The 22,195-nt window shown below is 36.6% G+C and overlaps 1 protein-coding gene and 1 non-coding gene across 2 annotated transcripts in view; both read right to left on the minus strand.

Annotated features, from left to right (window-relative positions):
- FAM155A (family with sequence similarity 155 member A) overlaps window positions 1-22,195 on the minus strand; it is a 465,216-nt gene that overhangs the window by 129,913 nt on the left and 313,108 nt on the right. The window lies entirely within an intron of this gene.
- Window positions 16,742-16,843, minus strand: LOC120300556. Its single transcript, XR_005554689.1, has one exon. It is a non-coding gene; the product is annotated as a U6 spliceosomal RNA (small nuclear RNA).

Raw genomic sequence — 22,195 nt, forward strand, 5'->3', positions numbered from 1 at the left:
GTCCAGTCCTTGCATTATGACAGCAGTTGGGACTGAAATTACTATAGCTAAGCAATGTGATGGTAAAGCATGATATCAAGTCATCATATTACTTAATAAATGATAATCCAAGCATTCCCAGTTGCTATCATACCCCATGACATGTTAGTTGTTAAACAGGAAGCAACAGGAGTCACAGGTAAGGAGTCAGAGGATGCTGGAGGGGCATTCCATGCAGGCCATGCATAAACATAAGCAGGCCAATGGAAGGAGAATGCAAGTCAGAGTGAGTACAGGGTGCCTGGGTGCTACACAAGCACAGGGAGGCCAGGAGAAATTTACTGGAATGACTTACCGGATCTTCTCTGCTGGCTTCCCCATTGATTGTTTGTGGGAATTTGGCTGAGAAGGTCCCAAATGATGATCACATGACCACATGGTGCTACACTTGTAACTGTGGGTTAGTTGCCAAGTGGCTGAATTGCAATGATGGAACTGCAGCAGTGGTGCAATCACTGAATACGTGGTCATTAAACCTCTCTAGGCATCATCACATGATAATTCCAAACTAGTCCCAGTAAAGTGGAATAATAAAGAATAATGAAGAATAAAGTAGAATAAAGTGGAATAATAATAATGATAATGAAAAATCACTAAAAGAAAAATGATGTGTCTGCATAGTTACTGGAATAAAGCTGTGTAAGCAATCTGTGACTAATCAAATGCGCAGGGCATTTAGAAACATTGTATGAAGCAAAACTCTCTTCATTGTATGCCTGTGAGAAACTAACCGAAGAAAATACAATATAGATTTATGTATGGTTCTTTGTTTCTGAGAAATGGAAAGTATAAAACTGTAGTTTTGTTCAGAATTGCTGGTTGTTAATTGCTTCTGAACCTTGCTCAAAATAAATCTCTCTGCTAACACCCTCTGGAATTCGTAAAAGTCTCTTACGTTTTTCTACAAGACCAGGGCTCTATGTATCCATTATGGCAGCAGTAATTAGGTTGTGCTGTGATATATTTGCAAATGCATTTAAATGAATTAACTTTTCTGCATTGAGTAACTTTCAGGTGGACCAGTTACTTTTTACTGGAGGTTTAACAGAAAACAATCTCAAGCTTGGACCATGGACCCATTATGCTATCATTCCAATCAAAAGTATGTATTTTGAAAATGGTCTGAAAGACTCAACCATGGAGAAACAAAAGGCACTGACGTAAAAAGAGGCAAAAGTTCCATGTAAGGCTGATGGTGTGTAGGACTAAAATCTCCACTTTCCAAAGCACAGAGCACATAGTAAAATGTGCAGATGGTAATCATGATCTAAATCTGCATAAAACTTACACTTCTCTATAAAACCTATTTCAGGAAAATCTTTTATTTCCACAAACAACTTAATCACAAGACCTGATGGAGTATAAGACACAACAAAGACTAACAACTCTCATATACCATATTTCCCCCAAAATAAGACCTGGTCTTTTTCTTTTTTCTTTTTGCCTCCTAAAGAGGTGCCAGATCTTATTTTCGGGGGGGGGGGTGTCTTTTCCACTCACCTCTGGCACCGACAGCCCCGCCCGGCCAGTCCACTTCTGCAGTCGAAGGAGCAGTTTTATTCTGCAGCTGCATTCCAGCCTACATTTCGCACTCAGGCCTTTTTGGAAAGCCTCTACAGCTGAGAACCTTGCATAAGAGGCTCTGCATAACCGATTGAATCCATAGCTCTGTTCGTGGCTGCAGGGGCCTTCTGGGGATGCCACAGAAGAAGTGAGCTGGCGAGGAGATGCCTGGCTGCAAGGTAAGCGGTTGCGGGGCACGTGGGGCAGCTCCACCCTCCCTGCCCTAGCTTGATTTTTTAGGTATGTGTCTCGTCCCCAAACTAGGACTTATTTTGGGGGTAGGTCTTACTTTCAGGGAAACACAATACTATGAGATTTATAGTCCTTAGGCTTATATCATACTGTAGTTTGGAGGGAGAAAAAAAGAAAAAAAAGAGATGGGGGAACATTAAAGAAAATGTAGCATTAATTTGGAATAGGAATTTGCCTAGAAGCCAGTGTTCACATTTAAGCATAAGATGAAATCAAACTTTCAGATATGAATTTCAATTCTGCCATTTCTGTATCTAATCATTTATGTAGCCTTTCTTCCGGGTTTAGAGAAGACTGACAAGGATAAATAACATTATCTTATTTTTGACTTCTATCTAAATTATTTTGTTTCTAGGTCACCCACTTCTTCAAATCATCCTGATTACTCTCTAACCCTTCTTTTCTTCTTTCCAGCATTTCCACTCCTTACAAGGATAAGATTTCTCTGTCAGAAGCTGACTTGAAACAGATTCCTACTGAAAAGGTTTTGATTTATCTTAAATCTGTTGGTGTTTTTCTTCTAATACAAAATTTATTAAAGCTGAAGCACCCATGTCATCTAAAAAAATTTCTAATGAATTTTATGTAAATAACATAAGATAATGTTATACAAGTGATTAAGATATGAGCAACATCATATGCCCGTGGTAACGAACCTATGGCATGCGTGTCACAGGTGACACACGGAGCCCTCTCTGTGGGCACGTGCACCGTCGCTCCAGTCCTAGGTTTCCGCCACTGTGTGCAAAAAAAAAAAGTTTCAATCAATCAATTTCAACTTCTCGCAGAAAAAAAAAGATCTCGCAAAGTTGGAATTACTTGATTGAACTTTGTTTTCAGTCCCACACAGTGGCAGAGGAAGTGACGGATTGGAAAAAATGTACCGTGGGGAGTGGGGGAGCAATGGGAGCAGGGCGCTCCATGTGAGGGGTGGGGTGGGGCTTGTTGCTTCCCTCCCCCTGCCAGACACCTGCCAAAGCCGCACAGGGTAAGGTTGCCACCCTCGACCCCGCCCAGATGCCCTGGCCTCCCCCAAGCATTTTTTTACTAACCTGCATTTCAGCTGCATTCCGTTTCTCCATTCCCTTCTAAGCCTTCGCCACGTGTTTGTGGGACAACAAAAAGTTCCATGAGACTTTCTAACTTCACAAGAAGTTAGAAAATTTCATGGAACTTTTTTTTTTTACCGATAGTTCCACAAACACATGGCGAAGACTGAGAAGCAAACAGAGAAACGGAATGCAGCTGAAATGCAAGTTAGTAAAAAAATGCCCAGCCCTGGCATGGCACAGAAAGCAAGGCAGCAGCCCTATGTGTGTCCCAGTGCATGAGCGCATCCCCGCCCCGCCGGGCAAGCGGAGCTGCAGCATCACTGTCATATGCAATCACAACATCATTAGGAAAATTACATGTCATAATACTTATAATAGTATAATTTTGCTGGGGGTTGGGTGGCACATAAATTTAACAACGTTATTATTAATTTTCATATCCTTGGGACACCTTGTTAATATCCTTATTTAAAATATTTTTATCTGGGTTTTTTTTTCCTGCCTTATGCTTCCAAAGCAGATTGTAAGCATGACTATAAATATAACTTTCATCAACATTGGGGCTTTTTTTTCAATTGTGTAATGGGAAATTATTTCATCTCAACAGAGCTTAGTTCTCTCTGGCCAACTGAGAAGCTGGATCATATTTTCCTATGGCTCTACAGTCCAAATCTGGGAAATTGCCCTTAAAGCTATAAAATGTTTGTTCCAGAAGAGAAATGCAAGTAACCTTCCTGTTCTTTCTCTAGTTAATGGATAAATAAGGGCGGGGGGAGGGGAGAAATAGTAAAACAAAACAAAGAGAAATTTTACTTCTGTTTTAGTACATGAAAAACAACTCATTACAAAAAGACTCCTTTCCAAAATGGCTGCTGTAGGATGATAGTTTTTCTTTCTCTTACCCACAATCTGCTGTGTTTGCTGCCAGAGCTGGCTCTTTGGCAGTCCTACCTTCTGGGGGCACTTAGAAATGACCCATGATGACTTTTGGATGGCTATGGGCAGGCCTAGGAAGGGTTCCTTGAAGACTGTAATTCCTTGTGGGAGAAACCAGAAAGTCAAAGGACTTTTACTTTCTCTTCCTACCAGCAGAGCATTTTCATAAGGAAGCCTGGGACTTTTAACTTCATTTTTTGAACTTATGTTTTTGTTTTTGATCTCTAAATGTTAATTGGCTGGCTGAATGCTGATATATTTCAACTCCCTGATGACGTAATCTCCTCTTTCTGCTTTGTCTTTGATTTATTTGGTTGCTCTTATCAATTTCTGTATTTCCATATGGAAAAATGGAATGGTGAAAATGGATGGTGAAAATGTTTATATTTGGACTATATTTTACTGAATATTCACTGCAGGGAATCTGTATTTTATTAACCTGGATCAAAACAGCCAGAAACTATCCTCCCTGTTTCTTTATTATCCGCTGTCCTGCTGATCTACTTCACTGAGTTTCAACATATTGGATTACAGAGAGAAAGTGGTGGCTGACACTTGGGGGGGGGGTGTCTAAAAGATTTAATGAACTCATAAGTCTGTGAAAAATATTCTGAAGAAACCAACTCTAAACATTTTAAATTCACAAAATGATTCTATTTTCAAAGTAGCAGATGACAATATGGACCTAGGAACAATACAAACTGTGGAAAATCAAAACCAAGAGGAGTGTGACTTTTCAGCAGTAAAGCGGCCAGGAAGAAACAGAAATAACAGAGCCAACTCCATACACCTTTCTGAAGCTTAATCCTATGTTTCCATATAATAGCAGAGAACTCTCTGGGTAGATAAGTAGTAAATAGGTCTTATTTAAGGGGTTTGAAGGAGAGTGGGGAATGAACCTATTGTATTTAATTGTGGAATGATCCCATCTAGCTTATTTTCGGGAAGACAGATTAGCTTTGGAGATAGGATTTATTGCATTTAATCAATTCAGCAATTGATAAGACATGGCATTAAGAAACAAATGTGGATATTTGATTCAGGATCAATTAGGGTTAATTTTTTGGGATGATCTCAGATTGAAGCTATAATAAATTTTCTACAAGTTTATCACAATAATAGTTTGTTACCAGAGGTGTTTGGAATATCAATCTTATCTTTCTTCCACTACTACTAATAGTTGTTTATTATTATTATTATCATTATTATTATTATTATTATTATTATACTTTTATATAATATTATTATTGCTTTTCCTGTTAACTATTTTGTTATTGATATAGTATATAGATGACAGGCTAACAATTTGTAAATAGACTTAGTTGTTGAGTAATTTAAAATTCTTCTGGCCTTTTTATAAAGGGTGGGAAATTAATATTGTCATGTTACATTAATCAGCATTCAACCAGGGAGGATGTTATGTGTATATGTATTAGTTTTTTAAGACACTTTTTCTTTTTAATGTCTTGCTTGTGTTATTTTTTGCTTTTTTAATATTTTGGTGTCTTGTATTTTAACTTTCCTTGAATAAACGTAATATTCTTACAAAAAAATAAAAAAAACAAATGGCATTGCAGATTTGTCAGTAATAGCAAATGAAATGTCAGGCTGCAAAGTTTGTGGAGATAAGTATCACTTCACTAACTGATAACTATTCAAGACAATTTATGTTTATGGATAAAATGAAAAATGACGATCAAGAAAGCACAGATGAGACAATTTATCAACCTATGTTTGTCCCACTTTCATAATTGAAAATCAATTCTGGATCTGAAGATACAAATTCACTCATCATGTAGGTGACCACTGCATTATAGTTTATCACATTCTCTTTTAGACAGAAAAGGACAAAGTTCAAAGGAACTCTGATTATTCAAGGACTTAATCAAACAGAATCAGTTACTTTGATGACCTATAAATACATTCATAAGTAGAAGGAATATCTATGCTACACTGTTAAGTTGTTCCTGTCCTGTTCTCATAGTGGTATGTTACCTGAAAAAATCTTTTCTGGATTCAGCTTGTAAGGTAGTCATTCTATCCAATAGGCAGCCTTGTCCTCCCAACATGCAGAATTCCCCTGCTAATGTACATTCCCACCTTTCTGTTCCCAGAAAGCCTTCCCATGGATTTGTCTATTGGATGTGTGTATGTGTGTGTGTGTATTTGTGTTAGGGTAATCAAAATGGACGGAAGCACTCAAGATGACGTAAGGCAGAAAAGAATATTTTAAAACTACAGCAGGAAAATGCATGCAGAAATATTTGTGATGGGAGAAAGTGAGTATAGAGCAGGGGTGTCAAATTGCCGGCAATGGAAAAAAAGTCATGATACATCATGACACGTCATGTGACGTTGCAAGTTTGACACCCCTGGTATAGAGCAACATTTTCTGTTCCTTCTTTCCAAAAATGGTTATTGCCCTGTTCTTGTGCTCTTAAACCAAACAAACAATTTACAGAATATTATCTTGCAACATCTAAATCATTTTCTTGAAAGCAACAGATATCAAATCTCATTATGTAGTTAAATATTCCAACAAAAGATTAAGCAAGGAGATGAAAAGTGTAGAATGAAAACTTTGTAACTGATAATATAAATAGCATAAAAGCCTCATGATAAATATTAAAAGCAAATTATTAAAGGCCTTTATTAACAAACAAACAGCAATAGCAAAAGTATTCAACAACAGTTATATTTCTAATTGGACTATAAAGAATTACCAAAAGAGAAGAGGAGGGGGGAGTGCAAAGAGCATAAAAACAAAATCTTTAGATTATTTGTTGGGTATAATGAGTTTTGCAGTGTGCTTCAATAGATGATACAGTATCTCTAATTAGTCCCATTAATATTCTGAAGCAGATTTTTATAACAATGTTTTCTTGGTTCAGGTTCAAGACATATTCAGTTTGCTACTGCCAATTTCAATATCTATCAAATTCCAGCTTATTTGAGCAATGTAAGGCAAGATGTTTTTCTTTAAAGATTTATATTCATGTTTTTACATAAACCACATTTTTTCCATGTTTTAATTCTTTTACTCAAAAGTTTCAGATGAAATACTTTTTATTACAAAAATTAATATGGAATACATTTTAAAGCTTTACTTTTATGTTTCAGAAAATACATCTGCTAAATTCAATAATGCTCTAGGTCATTATAACATTTTCTGATCAAACTTTAAAGATTTTCAGTTCAAATTTTCACAAGTTGCATAGGAAATCAGACTTATTTTCTGGAACAGCTGAAGCAAGATTCATTTGCAAATGGATAACAGCTTTATTTAAAACACACAAACTTGTAAAGATAATATTTCCAGCCCACTGACCAATGGATACCCTACATTTAAGTTCATAAAAAGTTATGGTTTGTAAACATTGTGGCCATAATCACATTTACAATTTCTAGTCCCTTACAGCATCACCCACCCACCCAATAATATAAGATGTGAAAAATTTTCTAGTTATATAACAGCAACCTAGTTTGATAGACTAAGACAACTCCCTACTTGGTGTCAGATTTCAGACACCAGGATGAGGAGAGAAAATGCCAAAATTTTGCACAATCTCAAATTTCAGCAATCTCTTGTGAGGTCTCATGAAATCATTAAGATTACCAAATCTCATGAGATTTTTCATAAGAATGTCAAAACCAATGGTTGTTTTTTTTTTTTTTAGTTTTCAGCAAGTCTAATTTTGAGGAGAAGGAAAACTCTTGGGAGCACGTCAATTCCAATCCTTGGCTTTCATATCTTGTTTCTGTTATGGAAAACAGATGCAAAGATAAGTGGAATAAATGTTGCTATTTTTCAGCATCTACTATTAAAAAGAAAGTTTCCTATGATTCTAGAGATAGCACATCCAGATGTATGGAATTCAACTTCGAGGATTCCAAGTTAACATGGCCTTAGCTAAAAATGCTAAGAGTTGAACTCTATATAATAGGAAGATATCCTGCTAGAAAAAATTGATGAGCCATTATACCATTATCCTCCACTGCTTTGTCTAAATCCATTTTAGAATCAAGATTAGAAGTAAATGTGGAAGTTTTTAAAACAAAATAACGATCAGAATACCGGTATCTATAGTTTGAATTGTTCATTTGAACTATATATTCAATGCAGTTGTAGTTGTTACATAAACAATTACACACATGCAAATTTGTAACTGAAAATGAAGAGCCTCCTATTTACTTCAAAGAAAAATTTAATCCATTACAATTATCAAGGAAGGAAGCTTTCAGTGAAATTACAGTGTCCTCTTTATGGTTGACAGCAGTAATTAAACAAATGCCAAAGGGAAAACTAGCATTGGTCAAACCCAGGTAAAAACTTTGGAAGTCTACAGATCATTTCATCAAACCTATGTAATACAAGTCCAGATTACAGGAAACAGATCCAATTACCTATAGACAGCGTTAACAAGCCACTCTCCCAACTGAGACAAGAACTGCAACTACTGGCAACACTGAGAGACATGAAGCACAGAAACAAATACAAGTGTGATGTTTCTGTAGGAATGCAGGTATTCTTACTTGCCTGAAACTGTGGATAAGATTCTCATTATGCAAGACTTTGTCCACTCCCTTTTAACACTTGACATTTATTTTGGGGCATTCTCTTGGATGCAGAAGCAGGAACAATCCAGAGTATGTTCTTCATTTTTTAATTTCTTTTCACCTTCTTAGTCAGCTTTATCTCATTTGAATGTTATCCTATATCTGCTCTACCTCACTTCATCTAAAGACTAGTTAAATGTGAACATCACAAAAACTAAATTCTGTTCCCCCCAAAACCACACTCTCCAACCGGATGAGTGCCATGACATCAAAGATCACCATAATCCATTAGCTCTATTTTTGCCATACACAAACATGTAGCTTGAAATCATTTTTTGTCAATAACAAATGAACATTTATAAAGTTTTTGATTCATTAATTTATTTGGGTTCTCTTAATTGAGTTATTGACTCATGTAGTGAACAGATAATGTTTTAGGTCACATTTGTCCAGAACTATTGAAAATCTAAAAGTTCAAAACTTTTTAGTGTACAGTGAATCTGACATGTACTGTATCTATATGGCTTTAATACATTAATTATGTGTTGCTTCTTTTTGTCTCTTGAGTCTGCTGCTTTTCAACTTTATTTGATTTTCCCAAATTCTAAAGAAAGGAAGAAATGTTTGGTCTGGAGATAAGTTGATCTGCTCCTATCATGCCTCTCTTCCATTTGTCTTTTTTATGAAATCTTAAAGCTTTAAATACTAGAAACCTTAAACTCAAATGAGGCAATTTAAAAAACAGGTACAATGAAAAAATTAAAACTGATAAAATTAAGTGGTATGATAAGTGTAAAAAATGGTCACATTTTATGCAATCTCAGGTGACGGTGCTTTTAATCTGTTGTCTTATAGACATCACAGAGATAAAGCTTATTTTAGTATTTTGTATAACTTTTGAGCTGTGAATGTATTTGTGCTTCTGGGATTGCTCTTACATGATCCCATTAAGGCTCCCAGCTTACTTATTCATGCAAAAAAATGATTAACTTTTTGCTTTAGCTCACAGAATTATCTACTAGGTTCAATATAATGATTAATGAGACTAATTATATTTTAAAACCCAGTTCATGTTATAATTACAGTAAAATCCATATATAGCAAGACACTGATAAACGGCAGTGTGGAAATTATCCATTTACATGCAACAGGCTTTGTTCTTCCAGGATATCAAATATTTAGCAGATAAATGAATTTTTCCTTCCAATCTAGTGTTACAATGGCAATATTGTTCCAAATCTCAGCCTTTCCTTAAGTGCACAACTGAACTCTATTATCGCCATAGGAAACTATGAGAGGAAGATGAGACAAAATACAAAATTGCAATTAAATATCTAACATCAGCTCCTGGAAAATATAGCACCTCTGTATCTGGCTCGAGGACATATTTAAATAAGAATGAAAAGAAAAAGAATATAGGTACTTAAATTACGCATTTTCATTGCATAAACCATTATTGCCACGAATATAGAACTATCGCTTTTTTAATCCAACTATTTGGAATTTGAGGATTTTGGAATCATGATACAATCACTTATAAATCCACTTTGTCCTTAATTTTTATTAAAACGGTAATGCAAATATCTCAACTATTAAGGATCACGGACCAATATCTGTCCTAGCAGACAACAATACCAAGTTGATTTGGTCTAGGCTCAGAAGGTGGTTATTCTTGAGCTGTGAGGCTTCCAGGGAATGCAGGCATGCATATTTGACTTGGAAGTAAAAATAAATTCCAAAGGAAGGAAACAGTAACCATTGTCACTAAGAAAACCTAACAGATGCATCTATGAAGTCATGGGGAGCCAATTTGGTGCAGTGGTTAAGATATCCAACTAAAAACTAGGAGACTGTGGGATCTAGTCCCCAAAGCCTTCTTGGGGTGACCTTGGGCCAGTCACTTTCATTCCTATAAAGGAAGCAATGGCAAACCACTGCCTAAAATCTTCTCAAGAAAATAGCAGGGACTTTCCCAGGCACTCATCAGGAGTCAAAAAATTTACTTGAAGGCACACACAAAAGAAGTCACTAGGAATCAGCTTAATGTGAAGAGATTTTACAGAACTCAGTATCTATTTTAATAATTCCCCTGAATAATTCATAACTTAGCACTGAAGTTTAAATTAATTCTAACTTCCATACTTCCATATTTTCCACAATTTACGAGTGCTATTTTTGTTTCAAGCTCTGCTAATCCAACTTTCTATACTTGATTTTGAATACAGCAAAGAATTATCTCATGATTTAAACCCAAACTTAGACAAACAATGCAAGCAAAACTGCTTTCAGTATTAAAGCAAATATCAGTTATTGCAAATCCATATATTAAACTCTTGCTAAACTGATAAAACTAGAAAATAAAACCTTTTTTGTTCTGATCCTTCCTCTGCTTCCATTCCTTGAGCAATAATGTTTTTAAGTTTTTATGTTTGAAAATAAATTAATCCAGTAGAAATAATGGAATATAAAATAGAATTAATAAGATTGTGAATATGATGGATAAATTGTTACTGCTGAATATTTTTTTCAAAACAACTGAGCAAAAGTTTTAATATTATCTATTTTCATATTAAGCCAGACAGCATAGTGTTTAAACTATTAGACTTGTACTGATCCAGTCACAAGTATCTAGTCAATCATTGATCATCTTTTGAAACAATTATTCTCTTGAGCTAACTCACAGTTCTTTTTCTTGGGTATGGGGGGATTGGTGAGATAGATCACAGATCTTCAGATTGCAGAGGAAGTGTGGAAGATAAATAAAATAATTCATTAAATGAGCAAATTAAATGCATTTTGATTTAAATTCACCACATTATATACTGTAGGTTACCAATATCAATAACATTTCAAGAATGGTGATTATTTACATTATTTAAATCAATAGAATATTTTTAGTGATACACACAGAAAGCCCCTGCTACAACTTCTGAAAACATCCAGGGTTTAATGGTCAGATGAAGAAACTTAGAAAGGACCCATCCTAATTAATCAGTTATAAGTAGTAGCAGGAAGTCTGTACCTTCAGACTTCCAAAATTCAATCAATGTGGCCTTAAAATAAAGTAGAAATAGCTCTTGTAGTCACTTTTCCTATCTTATCTCCTATCTTATCATATATGAGAGATATTATACACTTCTATCATTATACCGTACTAATCATAGTTTTTCCTAATTGAGTAATACAAAAGTTATTAGCAAATTGAAACAAATTTCCCTACCAGGTTGAAATATTATTTAATTATTTACTTAGATCAAATGTTTTAAAAGAAGCTAGAAAAATCATTCATTAAATTTCAGTAATGAATCCTGCAGTTGGATTTCTCTATATATTTCTAAATGAACAGTTTATAAATTGTGCAACATGAGAAATTAATTCAATTTCTGTTGTTATCTGAGAAATTGTTATCACAAAATTCTGCAAAAGTAAACCTCATCTCATTTTAGATCAACAGAATTTTAAAATGTGAGAAATTGCACTCGCTTTGAAAAGAATAGTCTTATTCAACCCTGGTCTCCATTTCTCCACCATAAAAAACTTGTTAAAATAACCTACTAAGAAAACTGCCTATGTCTTTGAAGACACAATACTGATCCCATTTTTAAAGTTTATGGTATTGCTCTTTAACTTTATATATTCATTGGCATCTTCCAAACATTAACCACATGTTCCTTATTGTTTTAAGTTTTATTTTCCTTAATGTTGTATTCATTTTAATTAACATGCAGTAAATAGTATAACTAGTTGCTATGTATAAAGGAATCATTTAAGATTAAAAAATTGCAGCAAAAAGAAATTCTTGGTTATTGAGAAAACAATAATACTGTTTACTCTACATATTCATGCTTCCTATTGTTACCTAGTACCTCAATGAAGAAGTGTATAGGGCCTTCCGATTACTCATTCAGCATCCTATGTTTAAGTCTAAATAAATATTTCTATCATTGTGAAAACCACATTTTCATTCCTTGCTGAAGTTCAAGCCATATTCTGCTATTGCAAAAACAAGAAAAAGGCAATAAACTTTTTCTGATCAAAGTTGTCTATTTTTCTGGATAGAAATCCTTGTATAATCCTTGACAAAGCCAGTATTGTACCCTTCATTGCATATTGGGGGAGTTAAGAAATCAAATCCTTCAAGTGTGGCAGCATTGAGATCAGAATGAAGACTTGCAGCTAAAGAATAGACTCCATTGTCCAAACTGCCATTGACAGTTGAAGCCTGATTTTGATGCTTACATTATCATAGAATTAGTTGGTGAATGCTGGAATAAGAAATAGAAACTTATTTTTGTTCTGTAATTATTCATTGTACAGTGCAAAATTGAAGGTGTAGAAAGGTGGTTTGGCCCAGGAATGTCTAAATGCCTTCAGTAAGATTCAGAACATTATAATTAGAACTGCCAAAGCAACAGTGACTTGGATATATCAAATTGAGAAGAGGGCTGAATCTTAAAGTCAAGAGGATGCACTATCCTCCCGATTTGTTCTCCATATGGCAAGCAAAGGAGGCTTTCCAAAGGAGCCTTGGGCACTCAGTTCCCAAACAGAGCCATAAGGTGACAACATCATATAGACCAAGGAGAAATCTATGTTGAAATCACTTTGGAGAGTTCAACACAGTTGACTTCAACAAAAATAGATCTTCCTGAAGGAAAAACTGTAATATTGAACAATAGGCTTTCCTGGGCTGAAACTCAGATATGAGATTTATCTGAAAGGCCCACTGGTTAGAATAAAGGAAAGTTTAGTGCCTTTAGCATTCTAGAAGCTTAAGATGACATGGTATCAGCTTTTCAAGATATACCAAGTCAGGAATCAGAGGTCAATCAAGGTAGAATTGGTTTCAGTTTCTTTTTCATTCTTTTCCCTTTCTAGGTCCAACATGCTATTTCCGCTCTCTTAATGTTTTCTCCACTCCAACTCTCTGCATTCCGTTATACATGGAACCAATTGAAAAACAGAGGTGTGTATTCTTAAAAAGCAGGGTGGGATGAAGTGATAAGTTTTGATTTTTGTGATTTCCAATGTGATGGCCATCCATGTGATGGCCAAACAGAAAGAGAAGCAGATTTTAATGGCTATTTATTCCAATATACTGTACAGCTACAGTATAGGGGGTACCTTGCTCAATAGTAGTAACTGTGAGAGGGACCTCGGAGTCCTAGTGGACAATCACTTAAATATGAGCCAGCAGTGTGCTGCAGCTGCCAAAAAGGCCAACACAGTGCTAGGCTGCATTAACAGAGGGATAGAAAATTATACATCTCCTACATTTTATTCTACTACTATTATTTCTGCATTACTTGCAATAATTGTTATTAATGCTATTATTAATAGCATATAGGTGTTGCTTGAGCAGGCTCCGCAGGATTGTCTGGGACACTACATATCCAAAGCAGAACATCCAAATTCAGTCATAGTTTTGTTCCATACAGTATTAACCTTGTGAACTCTCAAGCTTCCTCTTTCTGCTATGTATTCAAGATGGACAGTGATTAATATTTATATATATTTATATGCAAGGTGTAGGTATATACATATGTTGTATATAGCATGTTTACATGTGTGTTATGTATGTGTACTTTTGAGAGCAGACAACAGAATTTTATTTTTAATGTGTGTCAGTGTGCCTATAGTAAAAAATGACAATAAAGGATATCTTATCTTATTACTATAACAATTACTACATTCTGTTACTATTTCATTAGTATTACACAATTTCCTCTATGCCATATTCTATAGTATAACTATTCTATTATAATTACTAAATTACAGACTATTGTATTACAATTATACAGCAGTTTTTTTCTTCTTACAAGTATTGTTCTGCCTTTATTTCTCTCTTTGGGATTTCTTCTACTTTTTTCTTTTCCATTAATGGACAACTCCTAGTGCACTTGCAACTTTCCATATCATGATTTCACACTTGTACTCTTCCTTGCTCTGTCTCCAGAATGCAGGACAAGAAGCAATGGATGAAAATTAATCAAGGAAACTAGATTAAGGACTAGAACTAAGGTGAAATTTCCTGACAGAATAATTAATCAGTGGAACAACTTGCCTCCAGAAGTTGTAAATGTCCCAACACTGGAAGTTTTTAAGAAGAGATTGGACAAACATTTGTCTGAAATGGTATAGGGTTTCCTATCTGAGCAGGGTGTTGGACTAGAAGACCTCCAAAGTTCCTTCCAACTCTGTTATTCTATACATCTTTTCTTCTGGACTATCCATTCCCTCTGAAGGGAAAACATTTTTTTTTTATTCAGCTGCTTTACTTCATTTGCTGGTAGATGCAGAGTCTCAAAACACACAGTTCCCACACCTGTTTCAATTTTGCAGCTTTATTGGCAATTCTGCCTTGCTGACACTGGGGAAAATCGGAGGGAAAAAGGCAGTGCAGCTACCTGATTTTTTTTTTCTAAGCAGCCTGTTCTTCCACAGATACTTTATTGCTTAAGTACAGCTAGTCCTTAACTTATGCAACCATTCATTTAGTGACCATTCAAGTTACAACAGCAATTTGCAACCTTCCTAACTGGTTTCTGACAAGCAAGGTCAATGGAGAAAGCCAGATTTGTTTAACACGATTCACTTAATAACTGTAGCAAAAAAGTCCTAACATGAGGCATAACTCACTTAACAACTGCCTTGCTTAACAATGGCATTTTTTGACTCAGCTGTTGTAAATCAAGGACTACCTGTACTCAGTATTTTTCTTATGTTCAGAAGCAAAACTTCTAAAAACGGCTACTTTTGAATTCAAATCTCTGATAGTATAAAGATTAGGTCAAGAGCTCACAACGTAGAGGGATCAGATGATGGCTAACTTCAGGAATTTGGAACCATGTTGTGTATGCAAAGTGGCAGCTAGAGGGCCTTATCTATTTGCAAAAGGATTACTACTTGGGCAAAATCAGTTACAACACATAAATATGGCAACAGCAGACCAAATTGTTATTAAACATGCTCAAGCTGCATGGGGTAAAAAAAAATATGTTGACTCAGAAACATGGAAGAAAAACAATTAAAGCCTGGAACAGAGACATATAGCAATCTTTGATTGGTATGAATTGCAGCAGGTAGAAATTCTGCATTATGTGTGACTTTTTCTGAGCAGAAAAATTAACCTCGCCATATTGGTGAAGTGTTGTAACTGAATCTACGTGGAGAGAAGTATGCAGTGAGATACCTCAAGGCTCTGTTTTAGGCCCATTACTTTTCAACATCTTCATCAATGATTTGGATGAGGGGATTGATGGGGAAATCGTCAAATTTGCAGATGATACCAAGCTGGCCAGAATAGCCAACACTCCAGAAGATAGGCTTAAGATACAGAAGGATCATGACAGACTTGAACATTGGCACTATCTAACAAAATAAAATTCAGTGGTAAAAAAAGTAAGGTTCTACATTTAGGCAAGAAAAAACAAATGCACAGGTATAGCATAGGTCATACCTGGTTCAATAGTAGTAATTGTGGGAGGGATCTTGAAGTCCTACTGAACAATCACTTAAATATGAGCCAGCATTGTGCTGCAGCTACCAAAAAGCCAACACAGTGCTAGGCTGCATTAACAGAGGGATAGAATCAAGATCATGTGAAGTGTTAATACCACTTTATAAGACCACACTTGGAATAATGCATCCAATTTTGGACACCACGATGTAAAAAAGATGTTGAGACTCAAGAAAGAGTGCTGAGAAGAGCAACAAAGATGATTAGGGGACTGGAGGCTAAAATATATAAAGAATGATTGCTGTATAGTTTCATGTAAAGAAGGACTAGGGCAGGGGTGTCAAACTGCCAGCCCAAGGGCCAGACATGTCACAAGGAAACTGCGCCCACCTCATTGCCAGCAATGGGGGGAAAGCTCCAATACATCATGCGACATCATGTGATGTCGCGAGTTTGACATGTCTGGACTAGGGGGTGACATGATAGCAGTGTCCCAACATCTCAGGGATTGCCACAAAGAAGAGGGAATCAAACTATTCTCCAAAGCACCTGAAGGCAAGACAAGAAGCAATGGATGGAAACTAATCAAGGAGAGAAGCAACCTAGAACTAAGGAGAAATTTCCTGATAGTTAGAACAATTGATCAGTGGAACAGCTTGCCTCCAGAAGTTGTGAATGCTCTAGCACTGGAAGTTTTAAAGAAGAGATCAGACAACCATTTGTCTGAAATGGTATAGGGTTTCCTGTCTGAGCAGGGGACTGGACTAGAAGACTTCCAAGGTCCCTTCCAACTCTATTATTTTGAATGTGGGATTGAGCTCCTTGCAAAATAGATACTTAAAGTTGTGTCTGGTGTGAAGGCTGACACTTCTTTCTTTCTTTTTATTTTTTGGAACGCTTCACGAATTTGTGTGTCATGCTAATTAGCCATGCTAATCTTCTCTGTATCGTTCCAATTTTAGTATATGTGCTGCAGAAGGCTGACATTTCTAATGAGAACTTAATACTAGGAAATAAGTATTGATTAATGTTTTCTATAACCTGATTAGATTTAGATTGCTCCAGTGATATATACATTTTAAATTTTATGTCAGCTGAATGCACTACCTACAAACACTTTAGTTAAATCATTTAACTGTAATTTGTTTAAAGTCAAAACATATGTAATCTGTAGTAAAAACTTTTCAAGAAGCTGACAATTATCCCTGAATAATTATCTACAAGGGAGTCTGGATAATTATACTGTTAGGAGGATGATATATTACATTATCATTTAAAATGTCATTATTTGCATGAATATAAAGAATGACACCTTGCTTTCTCCCCCCACAACTTCTTCAGAGCTATGTTGCTGGGGATGACACAACAGCAGTCATCCCTGTCTCTGCTAAAAAAAATAAAGTAACATATTTTACTGTAGCTATCTGAAGGATTAAACTATTCATTACATTTTGTAAAGATTTACAGGTTTAAATATATAACCTACATAATGACATTGTACACCTACGTATCTCCATCTATACATCAGCATTAACCCATGAGGGATAGCCATGTTTTCTGAAAAGTATATCATCTTCAAAAGATAGTTCATTCCTACATAGCCATGCACCATGCATGAATGATACAAAATAATATGGATTTTAAAAAAAATTGTTTTGATAACTTTAAATTCTAGGTTTACACAGGTCCAAAATCATGGGTGAAGAAAAGATTCAGCAACAAGACTGAAGAAACAAGGGCAGCCAAAACAGTTGGCTGTGGCTCTAACATCATAATTTGCCACTGTCGTTGCCAGATCCTGTATATATATACCCTCGTTCCCTGTATCTCCAGTCGAGAAAGTTTTATTCATGAGTGGAAGAAATATAAAATTAAGCACAAAAAGCAGAAACACAGAGACACAGATGCAACACACTGCTTGATATGGCAGATGTGAGTTTTCAAAGTGGAAAAAGGACATGGAACCTACTGCTAAACTGGCCAGTTTGCTCCAGCCATTCTTGTACACAGTTTCTGCGGATGTTATTATCAATCTGCCAGAAGACTGCAAAGGATACAACCATTTTAGATGTTTCCCAAAGATGTCTAGTGCAAAGGTCTATCATCCACTCAAGAGATAATTCTTTGGGTACAAGGGCTTAATCAATGATGTGATTTTTTTCCACATCTACATTTTGGAAGGTCTCTTCCGCTTACTGAACATTTATAATCATTAATATGCAACCCAACAGACAAACAGAATATAATGAATCATTCAAAAAGTATTTGAGTTGTTCTCTCTTATCAACAGAGCAACTGGATTGATTTACTACCTTCAGCAGAAGTTGCTTAATAATCATTACATTCCTCCCTCAACATGTCTCCTTTCAAGCAGTCTAGGCCTGCCACATACATTGCCTTCCCTTAAGAGTTTTTGATTCCATTGTTCCCTGGGCCATTAACTTTCTCCAAAACAGGTAGGAGGCACAGCCTCTTAAAGGAACAGCTTGATTTGACCAAGTTGTATACAAAAATGAAGCAGATGCACAAGATGGCACCAAGATTGCATTTGGAAATTTGGTGTCACTTTCCACTAATAGTTTACCTTCCTCCTTCCTATTCAATAAGCTGGACTAAACTAAGATGGACTAAACCCTTTTCCTGCATCCATCAGATTAGTCTGCCGGTCTTCTACCTGCAATTGCTTGTTTCAGTTAAGATTTATCCAGCATTTTATCAGCTGGTCCTCATTCAAAAAAGAGTTGCCATATCCCAGATGTTCTACATCTGTTCCTCTCTACCCCTTAACAGTTCAGATGGATGGGGAAGAGGAATACTAGGTTGAATATTCTGGATTTTATATGCAGAGGAGTCACTTAAGAATATCTGATTCACTACAATGGCTAAAGATAATGGGAGGGATAGAGGATAGTCACACATCACAACTTGTCTGCCAATTCCCCATAAACCCAGCCCTTCTGAACTGCCTCCAGAGTCACCAGACATTTTACTTCCATCCATGTTGGATCTTCCACGTGATTCCCATACAATGAAAGGGGATATAGTCCTTTCTAGGTCCATGTAGATCTTCTCTGTCATATTCCCCTGGTCAGGTCTACTTGCAAATGAGACAGGGGAAATGTTTCTCTTAAGGAGGGAGTTTCAGGAAAAATAATGAGTCCTGAAAAAAAGAACAAGAAAATTAAATTTAAAATAACCTCTCCTTGATTTTGTTCTTATAAGATAAAACAGAAAGAAACTCTGAAAAAGCTTTCATAATTCAGTTCTTGTCCCTATAACTATAAAGAATATTCCTGGAATCTCAGATGTTTCTGCTGCTTGACCTTGCCTACCTCAAGAAGCTGACACTTTGTTTTACAGAAGAAACTAGACTCCTTCTATGGCCACTGTTGGAGATCAGAATGGGACAATTCTCCACCACTACATCATTGCCACCTTGCAGTGGGACACCACGCCCTGCCAACTTGCTGAGGAGACAACTCGCTGTGAGTCTGGGCCTTCCGCTCTGGTTTCCAAAGCTGGCTTGGCTTAAGGAAGCTGAAAGTTCCTACAAGCCTGCACTACTTCTCTGAAGACTTCCTCGCCTCACTTTCCAGCATTCTCCTGCAGGCTAATTGGGAGTCATTCTTATGGCTGACGGCTCCCAGATAGGGAGAGGGTCAAGCAGCAGAGACAGTGACAGGGCAAGTCAGCCCAGAACAATGATTCTTGGTTAGCCCATCTTCTGCGGGGGGGGGGGGCATTGGAAAGCTAGGCAAGGAAGCCTTTGGAGAAGGAGAAGCAGACGGGCTAGGCAGAAGTCATTGTTGTGGTCTGGATGTTTCACTGGAAAGAGCCTTCATGGCAATGCTGTCAGGAGTGAATCAACCTGTCACTATCCCTGCTTGCCCCTCTTCCCCCCCCCCAAACTGGGAGCTTTCAGAGTCCAGGGCAGCATGCCAAAAGAGAGGCCTTTCTCCCCAAACACAGGCATGATTGGCAGCCTGCGAGTTCAGATGCGAATAAAAGTCCCCAAGCTTGGAGAGACATCTGTGTGTGTGTGTGTGTGTGTGTGTGTGTGTGTGTGTGTATGTGTGTGTGTGTGTGTGTCTTAACCTGCTAAGGAGGGCACTGGGAAGTGAGACAAGGAAATCTTCAGAGAAGGAGTTCAGACTGGCTGGAACTTTTGCCTCCCTTAAACTGGGCCAGTTTTGGAAACCAAAATAGAGGCCCAGGCTCACACCAAGCTATCCCCATGGCAAATTAGCTGGGGTGAGGTGGCAGCAGCAAGTTGTCATAGACCCATTATTAACAGGGTTGGAAAGATGTCAGGTGGTGTACTCTGCATGCTTTCCATGCCTTACTTAGTTTTTAAGATGAATTCCAATTTCCAAACTCTGGGAGCTTTCTAGAGGTAGAAAACAAGCAGTTGTGTGACAGTACACAAAAAGAAGCTATTAGAAATCCAACCAAATAATTTTCCTGTGACCTATTTAAATTCACATCTTTTAAGGGCATCAACCTAGGAATCAGCAGGATCATCTTACCTTCATCCTCTAAAATGATAAAATAATTATACCTGAAGATTTATGTCTTTATTTTCATAATTCTAGACAGGGTAGCATTAGTGTAAAAGGCACCCTATCATTATTCACTTAGCAACATTGGAGCTCAATATGTTTTTAAGACATAGTTACTAGAATTATTTTCAAATTTTCCCAAGATAATGTGAGAATTGCATGCTAATGGGAAAGATGATCTCCAATTTTGTATTGTAGGTAAAATATGGGTTGCACTGGATCTAAATCTAAACTTCCTAATCAGCAGGGTATGGAGATACAGAAATAATCGTTTGCTTTTATTCTGGTTGAGGATGAAATCTAAGAATCAAAAAAGCACTAATCTGGGAAAGTGGTATTTTCTCCAAACATAAATTCCCTTACACATACATTCAGGGATAAGGTTTGATATGTACTGTATATGGGAAATTATTTAGTTTAGGAGAAAGGAGACAAAATGTTGCAAGAAAGGGAATTTTTTATAAATTTACTGAGGCAATTGCATGTCACATTTGTCTAATGATGAAGACAGCTTATTTTATTTAATACTAGACAACTTGTGCCCTGTTAAGCCTAAACAGAATGATTAAAGATGAGCAAAAAAGCAGTGGGAGCAAGAGTAACTTCTCACCCCTGCTGGCTTCCTGACTGTGTTTCCTTGTGGGAATCTGCTAGGGATCATTGGAAATCTTCCCTTCCTTTCCCTTCCCTTCCCAGCAGGGAGGTAATAGCTGCTGCTAAGTGGAGAGGAAGGGAGTGATTGTGGAAAATGGGATAGGACACTGTCACAGACCATTGAAAATGAAGATCATGTGACCACAGCAGCAGCACAGTAGCAACCTGGAGCACTGAAGCCATCACAACTTCACCGAATGTCATTCCCTTAAGATCTTGGATTGTGGGCACATCCTATAAGTCAGGGCTTTTCAACCTTTTCACAGATTGTACCACTTTTAGGACATGACAATATTTGAGTACCACCAGTGCTTAGCAAGATGTCAAAAATTTGATGACTAAAAAAAAGGAGGCGGATTTTGGGTTTTACTGATTGGATTCATTTGTTGTTACAGAAATGGCTAGTTTATAATATTATGGAAAAGTAAAAAGTTGAGGTTCAATGTAAATGCTTCCTTCTACTGCAACAAAGGAAGTATGGTCTTTTTCCCTTCTCCCCCTCACTTCCCCCCTTTTCCTCCTCACTCTGTCCTGCTATTTGCTTTTGTATTTTTGTATTTTATTCTATAATCTAATAAAATATTACAAACTATAGAAAAAAAGAGGAAAAATACTAGTTTTAATTTCTTTGGTGGCTGTTCCTTTGCTGAATCACTTTCCCTTTGCACTGACAAATGTATAATGAATTTATCCATGTTTATTAATATGCACCATTACCAGCTAGCTCATGGGTCTTCAAACTTGGCACTTTTAAGACTTGTGGACTTCAACTCCCAGAATTCCTCAGCCATCATGGCTGGAGGAGGAATTCTGGGAGTTGGTCCACAGGTCTTAAATTTGCTAAGTTGTAGACCCTGAGCTAGCTGGTCGGCCCTTTCCACAGTGTAGTAAGAATGCACCCCCCCCCAATCCCTTCCCTGTACCTTTAAAGACACAGGAATCAAGTACAAAGCAAGAAAGGCTCACAAAATAAAGAAACATATAAACTCTGGGTTTTTTTTTCTCTTTAAGCTGCCTCAGGCATGCAACATGTCACAATGTTGCAACCTGAGACTCAAAGGCTCTGGCAATTGCAAAAAGTTTTAGCCTTAAATTAAGCCTGTTTACTTTCAAAGAAAACTTTC

This window comes from Crotalus tigris, unplaced genomic scaffold, assembly GCF_016545835.1.
Source record: "Crotalus tigris isolate CLP2741 ecotype Arizona unplaced genomic scaffold, ASM1654583v1 scf7180000024343.1644824, whole genome shotgun sequence".
NCBI classification, from domain to species: domain Eukaryota; kingdom Metazoa; phylum Chordata; class Lepidosauria; order Squamata; family Viperidae; genus Crotalus; species Crotalus tigris.